We start from the raw sequence: 16,934 nt of genomic DNA on the forward strand, positions 1-16,934 counted from the left end.
CATTATCTTGAATTCTGTTTCCAACAAGAAATATTTATTTTGGCGAGTTTGCCACCCTCATGCAAATCCAAGTGTTGTACGTGTTGTAGAATCAGCCCTGCTCGTGACTCTTCACGTCAGTCTGATGACTTCGTTCAAACGGTAGTGGGTGGTCAGAATGATTTGGCTGGTCAGTGTATATTATGTGGATAACTGATTGCTAGATTCGTATTTATGTCCTTTGTCAACGACGAGGCTATTTAGGACAAGACCTAACGTTTAAAGTCGAATCTGAATCTCTGTAGTGTATGCCTTTATATAGTACATTTATATTTTCCCGTAATATCTTGTAGAGAAAGCGGTATAAAAAAAAAGGGGGGGGGTAACCTCGTACGTTCCGTACGCCGCTGTATACGAATGTGTTTCTCCACACAGCGTCATAATTTCCTTTCTATATCATTAAGCTAGTTTTTTTTCAAGTTTTTAATTTTTTTTAATCATTTCAACTTCCTAGTTTTTTCCTTCCCTCCAGCATAAAATATTCTGCGAAATGGCAAACCATTGCCAATAGTTAGAATTGGTAATTTTCGGAATGGAAGCATATTTTTGTTTTTCCCAAAGAAAAAAGAAAAAAAAACACCAAATCCTGACAACACTTCCACTGTGAACTTACTACTATTACTACTACACAGTTTGCTGGAAACCCTGGAAGAACGATTAACGAGATGGAACGCGTTGGTTGCCATGGTGATCCGATCACAGGAAGTACCGTACAGATTTTTTTAAATAAAAAAATCTTCATTTTCCGTGTGTTTTTCCTGGTTTTAGTTTCTCCACACACACACACACACACACACACACACACATATATATATATATATATATATATATATATATATATATATATATATATATATATATATATATATATATAGATAGATAGATAGATAGATAGATAGATAGATAGGCACAAGAATTGAAGTACTATAAGAATTCTTTTGGCTCAAACATTTACAAAAAAAAAAAAAAGTCCCTAATAATGGACCGTTTGGAAGCCAAGTAGCCTGAGTCCAAAAGATGATAAAATGGACTAATGGTTTCTTTTCCTGTTAATTTATAGATGGATACTTTTCTTTGTATAAATATGTCTATTTTTAAACACTAAATTATAAAATCATAAACTTCATTTCTATAGTTTTGGTTGCCAACATAACGGAGATACGACACTAGCAGCAAGAAAGCTTCCGGCCATTTGGCGCGTGCTTGGCTTTGGGCTTTCTACACTTGCACTTGAAACGAATGCTTTCCTTGAATCTGCCTTTTTGTTGTGCTTGCAAGCGATGCTTTAGACCCTTCGCAGAGCTGGCCGTTCATTGGCTATTGACTTAGCTTGTAAAACATTTGTGTAAAGCTTGAATGGAATACTGAATGCAAGGTTAACCCCATGTAACTTCGTTACTGGAATCTAGCTTGCGGTATGCTTGCACACTTTCCAATCAAGCTGGATGCAACCTTGGCCGACTTGCAATTCAAGCTTACAGCAAGCGGCTTGGAAGTTGTCTGTTACTAGCGAACTTGTTTATGAGATATATCATCATCACCATCATAGATATTCTGTCATTATTAGAAGGTCACTTGCTGCAACTGAGAAGCTTCCATGCTCCACGGCCTTTCGCTAACCTCTTTGTCTTCACGTGCGATTTTTTTTTGTTTTGATATCGTCCTTAATTGCAATCTCCTTCGTCCCCTTTTCTCCCTTTTCTGCCACCATTCCCCCTAGCACGTCTCTCATGATACAGTTTCCTCTTAGCCAATGTCCTAACCAGTTTCTCTTCCTTTTCTTAATCTATCTGTTACAATGTTACAATAGCAGCTAAAAATGCCTGAGCTCCAACCTATAGCTTTGGCTTTCAAATCTTTCATTTACGTTTATATGTGATTTCACGTTTAACACAGACAAACATTTCAAGTGTGTGTACTTTAAATACATTATTTAAATAATCTTTTTTTCATAAAGTTAATGTTTTAAAAATATTGTTCAAAGCCTTTGTATTTTAATAAGCCTTCTCCAAAATCAATGCAAATGGATCGTGCTACCATCTTTGGAGTTCTTTTAGACTATATGTTTGTGGACGATTATAATTATGTTTTTGGTCAATCCTTTCGACAATGAGATCTCAGAAACTACAAGCTCTAGAAAGATGACGTTTTCACTGATCGATTGCAAATTTTGTGTAGATTGTCCACTTTTAATTGAATATTTAAAAAATGTGGCCATTATTTCTTTATTACATTTTTACGGGTACACTGGAATTGTTGAAATTAAAAAAGAAAAAACTAAAACATCATATCCTACACATCAAACATTCCAACACCACATAATTGTATACGGGGGTTGCATACCTCTCAGGTGTTTGATTTGTGTGCAAACGATAACGAAAAACGAATTATAACCATTTCTCCAGTCTAAGATGTATCTTTATTGTTTGAAGTATTTTGCCCAGTGAACACCATATATCACTGACATTATAATTAATTGTGTGTGTAATGTATTTGCTTATTACATACTGCATGCAAGAAGAAAGAATACACTTGTCATACATGAATTAGAAACTTCAACCGGAAGTAGGCTCAAATCTTGCAAACGGTCCGAAATATTGAAAAATAATCGAAAAAATCTCCCATTTATATTATCTTTTGCCGATTTTTATCACGACGTCTTTAACTTTTGCCTGTAAAGGGACATGTACAGATATGAGGAATGGCAAGGAGATTCATGCTCATTTGTGAATGATGCGCTGTGTAGAGAGCGCAGGTTCAGCTAGTAATATCTAAAATTGTTTTCTCTCTCACCATTTGTAAAACCCTCTCATTCGTTTTTCACTCAAACCAGCTAATTCACTCCATTCTTCTCCACACCCACATTTCGAAAGCTTCTCTTCTTTTTTTCATTATTTTTGCGTAATGTCTGTGTTTCTGACCAATACAATACAATACAATACTCACATGAAGCATTTTATGAGTCTTTTTTTCAACTCATTATTCAAGGTAGCACAAAATAGTATTTTCTTCTTCCTAAAGGCTTCTTTCGCTATTCCTATCCTTGCTTTTATTTCACGTTCACACTTCAGATCATTACCAATAATACTACTCAGATATCGAGAACTAGTCATCTGTTCTATTTTCTCCCCTCCTACTTCTATATTTGACACCGACGCCTTCGTTCCAATCACCATGGCTTTTGTCTTTTTAACAATTTTCATCCTGTATTCTTCATAGCGCTTCTTCAAGTTTTCTAACATCTTATTCATTTTCTCTTCATATTCTTCAATAAGTGCCACATCATCTTCAAATCGCATACACCTAATCACTCTACCTTCCACTGAAATGTCGTCTTCAATTTGTAGGCTCCTTTTCACTGTCTCTTCTAAGTAGATATTAAATAAATGTTGGCGAGAAACAGCATTCCTGTCGAATTTCCCTTCCAACTGCTACTCTTCTCAGTCATTTCCTGCCCTGTTGAACTTTAACTTTCCTCTCCTCGAAAATTTTAGTTTCGGGAGTGAAACCATTTTGACATGCAAGCAATCCAATGGGGGAAACCTCAAATACGAGACGAATAAAGGGGGGCCACAGTGACTCAGTGGTAGCACGCTTATCTCTGGTGTGTGAGTCCCAGGGGTTCGATCTCTGAACAAGTAACTTTGCTGCGAACAACATCATGTTCGTGGGTTTTCTCAGAGTATTCCCTTTTCTTCCACTTTCTCATTCCACCAATTCTTTCATCATCATTCACTTGCCTTAATCATCCTTCTTCCTTAACTTAACGGGCATAATTGTGGGACGTTAAACTCAAATATTTTATTTTTACGAAACGAGTTAAGCGAATACATGTTCTTTTCGTTGGACTTGGGACTTGGTTTTATATTAATAATTGCACTAAGGATGTTGAAATTATAAGAACCTAACGTCTGAGCTACTGTTCGGAACGTGTGTATATGTTACTTTTACAGTCCATGTCTTCAGGGACGTAATATAATTTATCCTCATATTGAATCTGGACCTCCCAGAAAAGCTTTGAACCCCCTGAAATTAATTTCTTGATACGTCCGTCCCTGCATACAAGAAAAAATAGGGAAGAACACAGGGGGTTAGTCCTGGGAGTCCGGACCCCTCGTTCGAAACCTCAACTTTTCTGTAAATTTAGTCTACGGATGATTTTACAAATTTTAATATAATTTAGGCTCATATTGAATTTGGATCCCCCAGAAAAGTTTTGAACCCCCCCTGAAATAAAATTTTGTGATTGTCCCTGCATACAATAGATAGGGACGTACGAAAGGGGTGAGTCATGGGAATCCGGACCCCTTTTTCCGGAAAACTCCAATTTTCTCTAAATTTAGTCTAATTTTATGGATGATTTTTTACAAATTTTAGTATAAATTATCCTCATTTTAAATTTGGATACCCTCAGAAAAGCATTCAACCACCTTAAATAAATTCTTGTGTCCTTTCATGCAACAATAGACACAATCTCGTAGTTAAGTGGATACAAGGGTAAAAGTGGATCTGAAAAGGTAGGGGGACTGTGGGAAGCGGCATGACGTCACGCCGTTCGCCCTGTTTATCTTCGTCCATTATATTTTATTTTAGAAACTGGGGGAACGCCGCACATATTCGAGGTGAGGGGACGACGTTCCCCGCGTTTCCCCTCACTTTTACCCGTGAGTAGTACACTACGTAAATAAATAATCAGTCAGTTACTATTGGAAACGTACGAGATACCTTTTCAGCGCCATAATTTTATATTGTTTTTCTCGAAAACTACGCATCAGAATTTACCCGCAGGTATGTCATTTTGCTTAGCGTGATGCCATCTATTGGTTAATATCTGTTAGCAACGTAGTTAACCAAAAATGAAAGTTTAAGCGTTAATCATAACTTTGGGTTCTCTCTCTGTGTTTCCGCCATCTTATTAGTATCATAATCAAAAGGTAGATGGCGGGGCATATTTCAGTTTCAGTTTCATTCTAATAGATGACGTTTTTATCATACACCATGCATTTTTAGTTCGTTTTAAAAAATGATGTTTTCCGATTTTGTCTAAAATTACACGTGAGAATTTATACTCACCAAAACCATTTTTTTTTTTTTTTTACTTCAATTAGATGTTTCGATTGACAAATAACTTCTTATTTTTTTCCTACATTTTCCTTATTAAACACTAATAACGTTGTATAATGCTGTAATTATACTTTACAGACGGGTGTGGCTTATAAACAAGCAATCGACCATTCCTTTGGAAAAAGATGTGGTTTATAAACTTCCTTCCGTTTCATTTGTCAAATAACTCATTCAATACCCAATCATAAGATTGGATTTCTTTCAGATTTTTTTTTTTTTTTTTTTTTTTTGCGTCTCTGAGGAAAGAGTGATAGCCATCCCTACAGCGTATCCTTTAGAGACGGTGTGTGTCATGTAAGCACACAGTCAGTCGTTCCATTGAGTGTAGATGTGGTTTATAAGCTTCATTTGCTTTTAATTTGTCAAATAAGTAATTCAATACTCAATCATAAGATTGAATGACTTTTAGAGAGTTCATTTTTGGCGTGTCCGAAAAATGACTGATAACCATTCCTAAAGAGTACCCTTCAGAAGTTGGTGTAGCATGTGAACACACAACCGATCGTTCCGTATTCAGAATGCTTTCAGTTTATAAGCTTTTTTTTTTTTTTTTTTTTTTTTTAATAAGTCATTCAATACTCAATGTTGAGATTGGACGGCTTTCAATTATTTTACCGTCTCCGAAGGAAGATTGATAGCTATTCCTGAAGGTCACCTTTTAAAGACGAGCATGACATATAAACACACAATCAATTGTTTCGTATTGAGAATGTGTATGGTTTATAAGCTTAATTTGTAACTTAAGTCATTCATTACCCGTCCATAGGATTGAATGGCTATTAAGAGTTTTTTTTTTTTTTTTTTTTTTTTTTACGTCTCCGAAGAAAGACTGATAACCATTCCTATAGGGTACCCTTCAGAGACTGGTGTAGCATATAAACACACAACCGATCATTTCATATTCAGGAGGGGTGTGGTTTATAAGCTCCTTTTGTTTTTAGTTTTGAAATAAGTCATTCAGTCTCGGATTGGGGGTATAGGGCCCCGGCAAGAGCCTCACTTGGGGGGTCTCATCTTCCCTTCTCATGTAGCATTAGGAGCCTCATAAATGATACTAAGTTTCATTTTCTTATTTTTTTTTTTATGCGATGGGGTGGGGTGGCTTTTCTTCATAAAGCTGTCAGCTTCACTTATGCGTGGTAATGAGTCCTCAGGGTGGGAGCCTGTTCTGTTTCTTTATACTGTTGCAATAACTTGTCAAACGACTAACAGATGGCCCCAACAGAACTTTATAAAAATCAGTCTCATTTCAGCATTCATGGGGCCCCATTCTTCATATTGTTGAAATATATTCTTACTAGGCGACAAACAAAGGGCCCTAAACAGGACTTTATAATACCGTCAGTTTCATTCCAATAATGGGACCCCAACATTACATTCAATGCTGAGGCCACCGAAGTCTGGGAACGGAACCAACTACAACGAGCAGTGGCGTATTTACGATTTTGTTTCGGGAGGGGCTTTGCTAACTTTCGGGGGGGGGGGCTTTGCCTGGAAATGTGAAAATTCTGCAAGATATTTCATTTACTTTACTATACTAAGTAAGATTTCGGGGGGAGGGCTTAAGCCCGGAAGCCACCCCCTAAATACGCCACTGACAACGAGTAACTATGCTCCAACACAGTAGACATATTTTATCTTACTTTCTATGTTATTCAATATTAAATTATATATATTATATATTTATTTATTTAGAAAGGGCCCTACTGCCCTGGCCAGTCTGTTCTTCAATACATAATCTTAAGGTTGGATGGCTTTTAGAGTGTCCATTTTGTTTTACTGTCTCCGAAAGAAGATTGATAGCTATTCCTAAAGGACACCCTTTAGAGGTGGGAGTGACATATAAACACACAACCAATTGTTTCGTATTGAGGATGGGTGTGGTTTATAAGCTTCATTTGTGTCAGTTTTCAAATATTTCGTTCAATACCCAATCATATGATTGGATGGCTTTTAGAGGGTCTCCATTTTTTTTGTGTCACAATCCACACAGACTGATAGTAATCCTTAAAGGATATCCTTTAGAGACGAGTGTGGCATATAAACAGTAAACACACAATCATTCCGTTATGAGGGTAGGAGATGTGGTTTATAAGTATCATTTGGGATTGTCAAATAAATCACTTAACACCCAATCATAGGCTTGGATGACTTTCAGAGCGATTTTCCTTTTTCATCTCTGAGGAAAGACTGATAAACACCCCTAAAGGATACCCTTTAGTGACGGGTGTGGCATATATACACACAACCGATTGTGGGGTTAGGGACAGATGCAGTATATAAATACCAAAAACTGAAGGGAAAAGACTGGTTTTATTTGTCAATACCCAATCCCAGACTTGGAAGGATAGTCGTTAATACTAGGAAAATATATAATTTTAATTGTATTGGATCTTTGGACGTTGGTTGAACCTTTTGGAAATAGACTTTAGATTGGCTTCTTTGAGTATTTTCTTCTTCTCCATATCCACATTTCTATCGTTCCTCCCTTGACAATTATCTCTCTCTCTCTCTCTCTCTCTATTCTTCGTCGATCGAAACCTTCTAGTGTAAAATAGTACCTCTCGCCTTTCTCCAAATCTCTCTTGAAACCTTCTAGTGTAAAATAATACCTCTCGCCTTTCTCCAAATCTCTCTTGAAAACTTCTAGTGTAAAATAATACCTCTCGCCTTTCTCCAAATCTCTCTTGAAACCTTCTAGTGTAAAATAATACCTCTCGTCTTTCTCCAAATCTCTCTTAAAACCTTCTAGTGTAAAATAATATCTCTCGTCTTCCTCCGAATCCCTCTTAAAACCAGGCAACCGAAGCCTATTTACGCAACCAGGAAGTGAAAAGCGAAAAAGCAGTCAAGAAGATTTCACTAGTTTTCAACAAACCTGGGAGGAGGAAATGATTTGCAAAGTGATATTAGATCAGGAAAGGAGTTCGTCTGTCGTTTATTTATCTCGTTCTACAGAATATTTGTTGAATCGCTATTACATTTATTTCTCTTGTTTCTATGTTTTGATAAAGTGGATACTCTCAAACATCTAGGATCAATATTAACAGACGAAAATCATATTCACGAAGAAATTAAATGTCGACTAAAAGCAGAAAATTCGTTTTATTATTCAGTTCAAAATCTCTTGTTCTTGCGAATTCTGACGAGGAATTTGAAGCTTAAAATATATAAAACGATTATCATGCCTGTTGTGCTATATGGTTGTGAAACATGGTCGCTTACTCTGAGGGAAGAACGTAGACTGAAAAGTATTTGAGAACGAGATCCTGAGACAAATATTTGGATCCAAGAGCAACGGGAATGGAGAATGGCGGAAACTTCAGACGAAGAACTACATAATTTATACCGTTTACTAAATATTGTTAGGGTCATCAAATCTAGGAGGCTCAGCTAGGGAGGTCATGTATGTACCCAGGATGGAAGAAAGTAGGAACGCTTTCTAAGGATAGAAATCAACGGAGAGCTTTTTTGAACGTGGTATTGAATCTATGGGTTCCATAGGCCATAGAGCTAGTTTAGTTAGTTTCTCTGTCTTTATGGTGGCGTTAGGGTGTTCCAAATTTGATCATCAAGATGGTTTCAAGGAGACCAAGATATTCCAATTCTTGATATTATTATTATTATTATTATTATTATTATTATTATTATTATTATTATTATTATTATTATTATTATTATTATTATTATTATTATTATTATTATTATTAGTGCAGTATGTTCTTGTTTGCATGTCATCAATGCCTTTAGTTTTGCTCCTTGTTCTCTCTGTGTAGTTCACGGACAATGCGAGCAAGTAACTCTGACGTCACAGACTGTTGACTTGGAAATGATTGTTTTCAATTATCGCATTCATTTCACAAGTTTCTCATGTTTTGATGCAACTCGGATTCATAACACTTCATAATCAGCAGAACTGGTTCTACCATATGTGCAACACGTACATTTGCAAGGGGCGGTAAGTTTCGAGAGGGGGCAAAATTTGTTATACTATATTATTTAAAATAAATATTTCTTGTTGGAAACAGACTTTCATGTTGATGGTAGTTAAATCTACTAAGCGGACCTATTTCAATACTACATTCATAAATCATGTTTAGGTCGCATTAGTTTAATTTTACATGGACAGTGCTTAGGCAAATGGTCACACAAATCCCAGCATGAATTGCTTGTTTGTTGTGAAATACAAGAACTCAATTCTCGAACAGTAGCTATCACCTCTTCCATTTGAGTTAGTTATCATAGTTTTGATATGAAAACTAGTCTTGTCTTTGTCACAAACAAATTCCTTGTCATCAAAAGTGGAAACAAATTTTTTTTTTTTAAATTAACAGATGTAGAAGGAAAATCAAGAAATAAAAGAGCTAGTTGTAGTGGAATTGCAAACTGATACATTGAGATTGAAGCTTGATATTGAATTCTATAAAAAAAAGGTTTGCCATGTTTTACCTGTAGGTGTGTTTGCTTTATCTTTCACTAACATAATAGATTATTATGTAAAGAAAAAAACACACACACAAACGAGATTGTATTTGTAGTGTTTAGGCCTTTCTGAGTGCGAGTGCACTTTCCCTCCCTTTTGTTCTCCATGATGCGGTAGCATATTTAAAATCGTAGCTTTAAAAATTTGTTCCTTCTGGTGAATGGGGGGGGGGGGCGTTCTTTCTTCAGAAAGCAGGTTGGCAAGTGATGCTATTGTGCAGGAAGGAAAATTGCCTACAGCCGCCCCTGATAATCACGCCGAACTTTAGAAACGTTTTGTGTAAATAAGTGCAGCTATTTCGTTTTTACCTAGAAACACTTTATATAAATAAATGCATCTATTTCGTTTTACCTGGTAGTTTATCTTAAACTTGGAAAAATAAGAGTTTGCCTACTATAAGGTATACTTTGTGAGAGTTCGTAAAAATGCGAATATGTATGGTTTACTGAAACTCGTGCCTTAGCGAATACGAAATGTTGGCAAGTTATACATATTTGCAAACTGTTTCTTTTTTTTTATTCATCTTTTTCCTGTCCACGAATGCGAGTTTCTGTATCTTTGCCGGATATTCGCCAGAAGCATATTTAAGAAAAAATAAATAAAGTAAAAATAAATAATAATAATATTTTCTTCCATGTCTTCATATATTCCCGTTCTGTTTCATACAGTAAAAGCAAAGTACCTGTATGGTGCTCGTATGCTCTGTTTCTCCCATCCCCCTGAGAGACAAGCTTCAATGTTTACTTTTGCTTCGAGTTAGTAAGTTTATTCAGTAACACACATTTCTCTTAGACTTTCTTTGATAAAAGTTTTTCTTCTATAACCAAGTACTGAAAACATCCCAAGTAAAATAAAAAGGATCGAAAACTACAAACTCTAAAAAAAGTGTATATTTGGGATTTAAAATTTTCGACTGAGTCAGACTCTCTTTGGAGTTCTCAAGAACTACTACGATAAGTTAAGAAAACATGTTAGTTTCAGCGGTTCAAAGCAAAGTGGATTATTTCGTCTAAAGTCGCTGAGTTATACATTGTAAACCAAATAGTCTTGCCCACGAGACGATAGTCTAGAGCAGTGCTTCTCAAAGTGTGGGTCGCGTGCCGTTTCTTTGGTGGGTCGCGAGAAGTTTTACCTTTCAATTGTGAAAATCTTATTTTGATGCAGAAACATATATTGTAAAATATCATAAGTCCATTCAGGAAACGAATATTGAAAGCGTTTATTAATTAGGTGAAGAAGAAGTGGTTACTCAGAGCCCTGCCCTGTTGTACAGTCCCCCGCCAAGTAAACTTTGTGGTGAACAAACACCGTGTGCGTGGGTTTTCTCGGGGTTCTTCCGTTTCCTCCCACTTTCTTCACTCCACCATTTCATTCATTACTCATCATCACCGTCTCCTTTAGCCTAACCGGCATAACCGTGGGACGTAAAACTCAAAGATTTCATTTCATTTTTTCTGTTGTACAGTCAGTACAGATGCAGGGTTAGGATGGAAAGAGAATGGGTTAGTCAAAATCTGTTATGAAGTAGGGCATTGCATTGAGAATAGTGTTAGCTGTGTGTTACCTTTATATGAAAAAAAAATTAGAAATATGATTTACAAAATTTAATTGGTTTGAAATACCACAATTTCGTAGAATGACAATGTGTACTTGAATAAAAGTAGGTAAGGCACAAAGTACTTTTTAATATTTAATGTGGGTCGCGGTAACAACAAGTTTGAGAACCACTGGTCTAGAGGAAAAGTGCACTTTTAAATTCGAGACAGACAGGCACCCAGAAATTTTTCTTGGCGAGTTCCAATCTTTGTGTGTGTGTGTGGGGGGGGGGGGGGGTCCAATACCACAAGCCGTCTCGTCTACATACAGTGAAACCTGTCTTTGTTGGCCAGCATCGGTTTCATTGAAAAGTGGCCAACCTACAGAAAATAAGTGTGATTTGTGTATTTTTAGAATAGGATTTCTAGTATTACTTGATTGTAAAATTTTAATAAGCAATGGCACGACAGTTACTTCTAAATAATGTATATAGACTAATCATAACAATATACAATACTTGAAAAATAATAATAATAAAAAAAAAACTACTACAGTGTGTTTAATATATGTATCTTTCTCTTTCCGAAAACTAGTCTGGTACACTGAATTATTCGGATGGAAAACACAATAACACAAACAACCATAAAGTAGAAGCATATGTATGCAGTTTATTGAAATTAATATTGTAGCACACTGAGTTATTCAGACTGAAAACAAGAAAAGCAAGATTATAAATTGAACATTTTGTATTCAGTTTATATGACTTTTTTCGACACTGACAAATATTTTCTGTAGGTACCTTTCGAAAAAAAAAAAAAGTGAATCAGTTATTATTAATAAATTTATTCATGGTGGTTCATTCTCGATGAATTTCTTTCATTCTTTTTGGCACATGTGCACATTCTAATTTTGTAATTACCTCCACTTGTTAATGAGCTAGAAATGTTTCCCTCGGAGCAAACGATGTTTAGAGAAAATCTTAAGGGAATTCATATCTCAAAATCTCCGCTATCTTTCGACAAGCCGTCAGGTGCCAATAGTTGACAATTGAGAAGTTTGGTGCAATAAGGGCGTAAGTCTGAAACATGCAGTTAGAAGAAATCTATGTTGAAAATTTAAGTAGTGTTTTTTTTCTTACATAAAACAATGTAATATGCAGCATTTTATTCCGATATTGAATTGAAATGTTACCAGGAGGCTAAATAAGCATGGCAGAAGCCACAAATGCGTTTGATACAAAAAAGGGGGTAAACTCGCTTACGGCCTTATTACATCAAACTCCTCAACTGAGATGGTTAGCTTTAACCTTTAGATTTTTTTTTTTTCGGAACTACTGAAGCTTCTCACTGATGAAAGAAGCCGATATAGCTAATGGTTTTACTAAAACAGACAGGGTAAACAAATACGTACAAAAATTTCCTGAATTCCTATAAGTGCCTTTTCTTATTCACATCTTCCTTCACCTCCTTTTATCAGGGTAGTCTTCTGGCCATTTACCTCCAGGAACAAATCGTGGGAATCCATGCTTCTTTGTCTCCAGTCACAAATACAGAACATTTGTCTCTCATGTGGAAGTAAGAAAGAGATACATGAAAAATAACAAAACGGCATTTTGTGTGGTCAAGATACGCAGGTAAATTTATCATCATAGGGTAAACACTGCTTTCATGCGGCCAACTTCCAAGTTAGACAGATGGCCAACTTACAGAGTAATAAGTAACGAATGTTTTAGGGAAAAATGCAGGTTTAATATGAACCAGGCCAAGATGAGCAGGTGGCCAACTTAGGAGTACCTATGATGATGATTTCAGGACCGAAACTACATAAGAGTTGTATCTACAATTTAAGATGGAGTCTGAACCACTGGAATTGTGTTGAATGCTCTTCCACCGAGAATCTAATCCGTTCGCCAGCTGTTAGACAATCACGAAGGTCTAAACTACATCTTGTTTGATATTTTATCTGAAGGCAGGTTCTAGCCTATTTATCAAAGAAACACGAGATGAGACAGAGCTCTTTACTTTCTGAGAGACGAAACAAAGTTTCCCCGAGGACCCTTTTTCCAGAGACCAGACAGCCTCAATTCTGATATTAAGTATTTATATCATTACATTTTCATTGAAATGGTCCAAGGGGAGCAGGGGTCTTCAAATGCTTTTCATGAAGCTATTATCATCCAAAGAAGTGGCATTTCAGTTAGTGTTGGTCTAAAATGTTTTTAATGTTTTCATATGAAAAATCCTTTCCCAAAGTTCGTTACTGAATTCTCTATGCCTCTCTCTCTCTCTCTCTCTCTCTCTCTCTCTTTCTTTCTTTCTCTCTCTTTCTTTCTCTTTCTCTCTCTTTCTTTCTCTTTCTCTCTCTTTCTTTCTCTCTCTCTTTCTTTCTCTCTCTCTTTCTTTCTCTCTCTCTCTTTCTTTCTCTTTCTTTCTCTTTCTCTCTCTTTCTTTCTCTTTCTCTCTCTTTCTTTCTCTTTCTTTCTCTTTCTCTCTCTTTCTTTCTCTTTCTCTCTCTTTCTTTCTCTTTCTCTCTCTTTCTTTCTCTTTCTCTCTCTTTCTTTCTCTTTCTCTCTCTTTCTTTCTCTCTCTCTTTCTTTCTCTCTCTCTCTTTCTTTCTCTCTTTCTCTTTCTCTCTCTCTCTTTCTTTCTCTTTCTCTCTCTCTCTCTTTCTTTCTCTTTCTCTCTCTCTTTCTTTCTCTTTCTCTCTCTCTCTTTCTTTCTCTGTGCACGCGCGCGCCTGCCTGTGCCTGTCTGTCTGGTATTTTGCAATTTTTTTTTTCAATTTTGAGTCCTCCATTCGATAGAGCATCAAAACTATTTGAAAAGTGATGGATTTTTTTTTTTTTGCGTCAGTCTTACCGTTGCCGAGATATTGGCCAAAAAATGGCTGATTTTCGGAAATTTATGGAGCCGTATCTCGGGAACCACAAGTTATAGAGAGATGATATTGGTGCTGATCAACACCTAAGAGGATGGTGAGCATTTTGGTACCAAATAGTAACCAGTGGCTACTGGCCAACTGGCCATCGTTCTCCAGATATTGACCAAAAAAGTTCGAATTTCGGGAACTTTAAGGAACCATATCTCGGGAACCGTAAGTCATAGAGAGATGATACTTTGCGAATTTTTGTGAGGAAACAGAAGGTGCGGATAAAAAGATTTACTTTTACATGTAGGAACAATCAATTATTTTTTCCGCCCCATCTCTCATTGTTTTTAAATTCGTTCTGGTAATGCTCTTAGAGCATTCTCAACTTTTTTTTTTTTTTGATATTGTTTCCGAATACCCTGTATAATGTAGAATATTTTTACCTCGTTTGTATCGCCACCTATTCACATCCATCTTCTTACCTGACTTTTCCGGTGTTTAAACTGTAGATTTATTGGTCGTGATGGAGAAACATAATTCACCATCAGAAGCTTTTTTTTTTTTTTTTTGAAGGGATCTGGGTGCTACCTAACACAAGGATCCGTTAAACGTGACATGTGGGGAAACATGAGTTTTGAGATGGAGAACAAAGGAGAGAGCAACAGTGAGGAGTATATGTGTGTATATAGGACAAAATCCTAGAGACCGTCGTACGAACAGTATCCCTAAAAAAGCTAAACAATCACGTTGCAGGGCTCTAGACTGGATGGGTGATGTATTACTACACGATTTATTTTGCGTGTGTTTCGTGGTAATAAACCAAGGAGAGAGAATAACTCAATTTCCTGGATTTCATACAGGTGTATATATATATATTTTTTTAACGAATACTGCGTGGGTTTTCTCAGGGGTTTTCCGCTTCTCCACACTTTATTTACATAGTTTCCTTCATCATCATCATCATCATCATCATCATCATCATAATCGCTGTCTTCCTTAATCTTGGAGCATTTAAACTAAAAGTTGAACGCGAGACAATATTTTATTTAAAAAAAAAAAACTAACAGTGACACCTAACTAAATAAAATATGTGCTTAATTTCATCTTTTGTTATAGAATTTTAAAGAAAATATAGGGTAGCAAGACTATCCATGGCTTTGGATTGATTATTTTAACAAAAGAAACACTGACCAAAGCTTAAAACCCACTTGTATTTTAAATTATAATATGTAACGGTTTCGGATATCTAACATATCCTTCAGTCACTAACGAGCACACAGAATGTTCGATAGTGTCTGAATATGGATATGTTAGATATTCGAAACCGTTGCATATTATAATTTAAAATATAAGTGGGTTTTAAGCTTTGGTCAGTGTTTCTTTTGTTAAAATATAGGGGAAGGTAAATGGGGAAGGGGAAAAGATTGAAACTACTAAATATATTAATGAAATCTTTGCTTTACGTCCCACCGATATATCCTTTAGGCTAAAAGAGACAGATGATTAATGAAAGTAATTAATTTGGGACAGAATTGGTGAAATGAGGATGTGGGAGAATCTCGACAAAACTCTCCAACACGATGGTGTCCAGCACAAACTTATACCCAGAATGTACTTTACCTTTGTCGCATGAAAATTACCACTTGTAAGTTCAAAATGTGCTTCGTTTTTGTCATGTTACGGTCACTATTCATGAACTCTGAATATACTTTCGTTTTGTTATGTGACAGCAACCACTGGTAATCTCCGAATATTCTTTTATTTTGTCATGTAACAGCAACCACTGGTAATGTCCGAATGTGGTTTAGTTTTGTTACGAGACACGCCATTATTCGTAAGGTCTGGATATGCTTTTATTTTGACATTTAGCAGCCAGTCATCGCTCATAAGCTCTTAATGTGCTTAATTTTTTTTTCATGTGATGACCACCATTCATAAGTACCATAGCTCCACTTTTTTCATGTCACTGTCATCACTTTTAAGTTCCTATGTGCTACACTCTCCTGTCACGTGACAAGCTCCATTCATAAGCTCCGAATGTTATTTAGTTTTGCCACTAGCCACCACTTGTATACTCCGAATGTGTTTTAATTTTGTCAAGTGACACTTACCATCTGTAATCTCCGAACATTCTTTTATTTTGTCATGTGACACTTACTATTTGTAATCTCCGAATATTATTTTATTTTGTCATGTGACAGCAACCACTGGTAATCTCCGAATATTATTTTATTTTGTCATGTGACAGCAACCATTGGTAATCTCCGAATATTCTTTTATTTTGTCATGTGACAGCAACCACTGGTAATCTCCGAATATTCTTTTATTTTTCATGTGACAGCAACCACTGGTAATCTCCGAATATTCTTTTATTTTTCATGTGACAGCAACCACTGGTAATCTCCGAATATTCTTTTATTTTTCATGTGACAGCAACCACGTGTAATCTCCGAATATTCTTTTATTTTTCATGTGACAGCAACCACTGGTAATCTCCGAATATTATTTTATTTTGTCATGTGACAGCAACCACTGGTAATCTCCGAATATTCTTTTATTTTTCATGTGACAGCAACCACTGGTAATCTCCGAATATTCTTTTATTTTGTCATGTGACAGCAACCACTGGTAATCTCCGAATATCCTTTTATTTTGTCATGTGACAGCAACCACTGGTAATCTCCGAATATCCTTTTATTTTGTCATGTGACAGCAACCACTGGTAATCTCCGAATGTGGTTTAGCTTTGTTACGAGACAGGCCACTATTCGTAAGGTTTGGATGTGCTTTTCTTTTGACACTTAGCAGCCATCCATCACTCGTAAGCTCTTAATATGCTTCACTTTTTTCATGTGATGGCCACCATTAGCAAGTACTGTATATG

The 16,934-nt window shown here is 36.1% G+C and overlaps 1 protein-coding gene across 1 annotated transcript in view; it reads left to right on the forward strand.

Annotated features, from left to right (window-relative positions):
- LOC145663910 (uncharacterized) overlaps positions 1–16,934 on the forward strand; it is a 442,435-nt gene that overhangs the window by 385,417 nt on the left and 40,084 nt on the right. The gene's annotated exons all lie outside the window — the stretch shown is intronic.

Source organism: Thermobia domestica, chromosome 11, assembly GCF_964235325.1.
Source record: "Thermobia domestica chromosome 11, izTheDome1.hap1.1, whole genome shotgun sequence".
NCBI classification, from domain to species: domain Eukaryota; kingdom Metazoa; phylum Arthropoda; class Insecta; order Zygentoma; family Lepismatidae; genus Thermobia; species Thermobia domestica.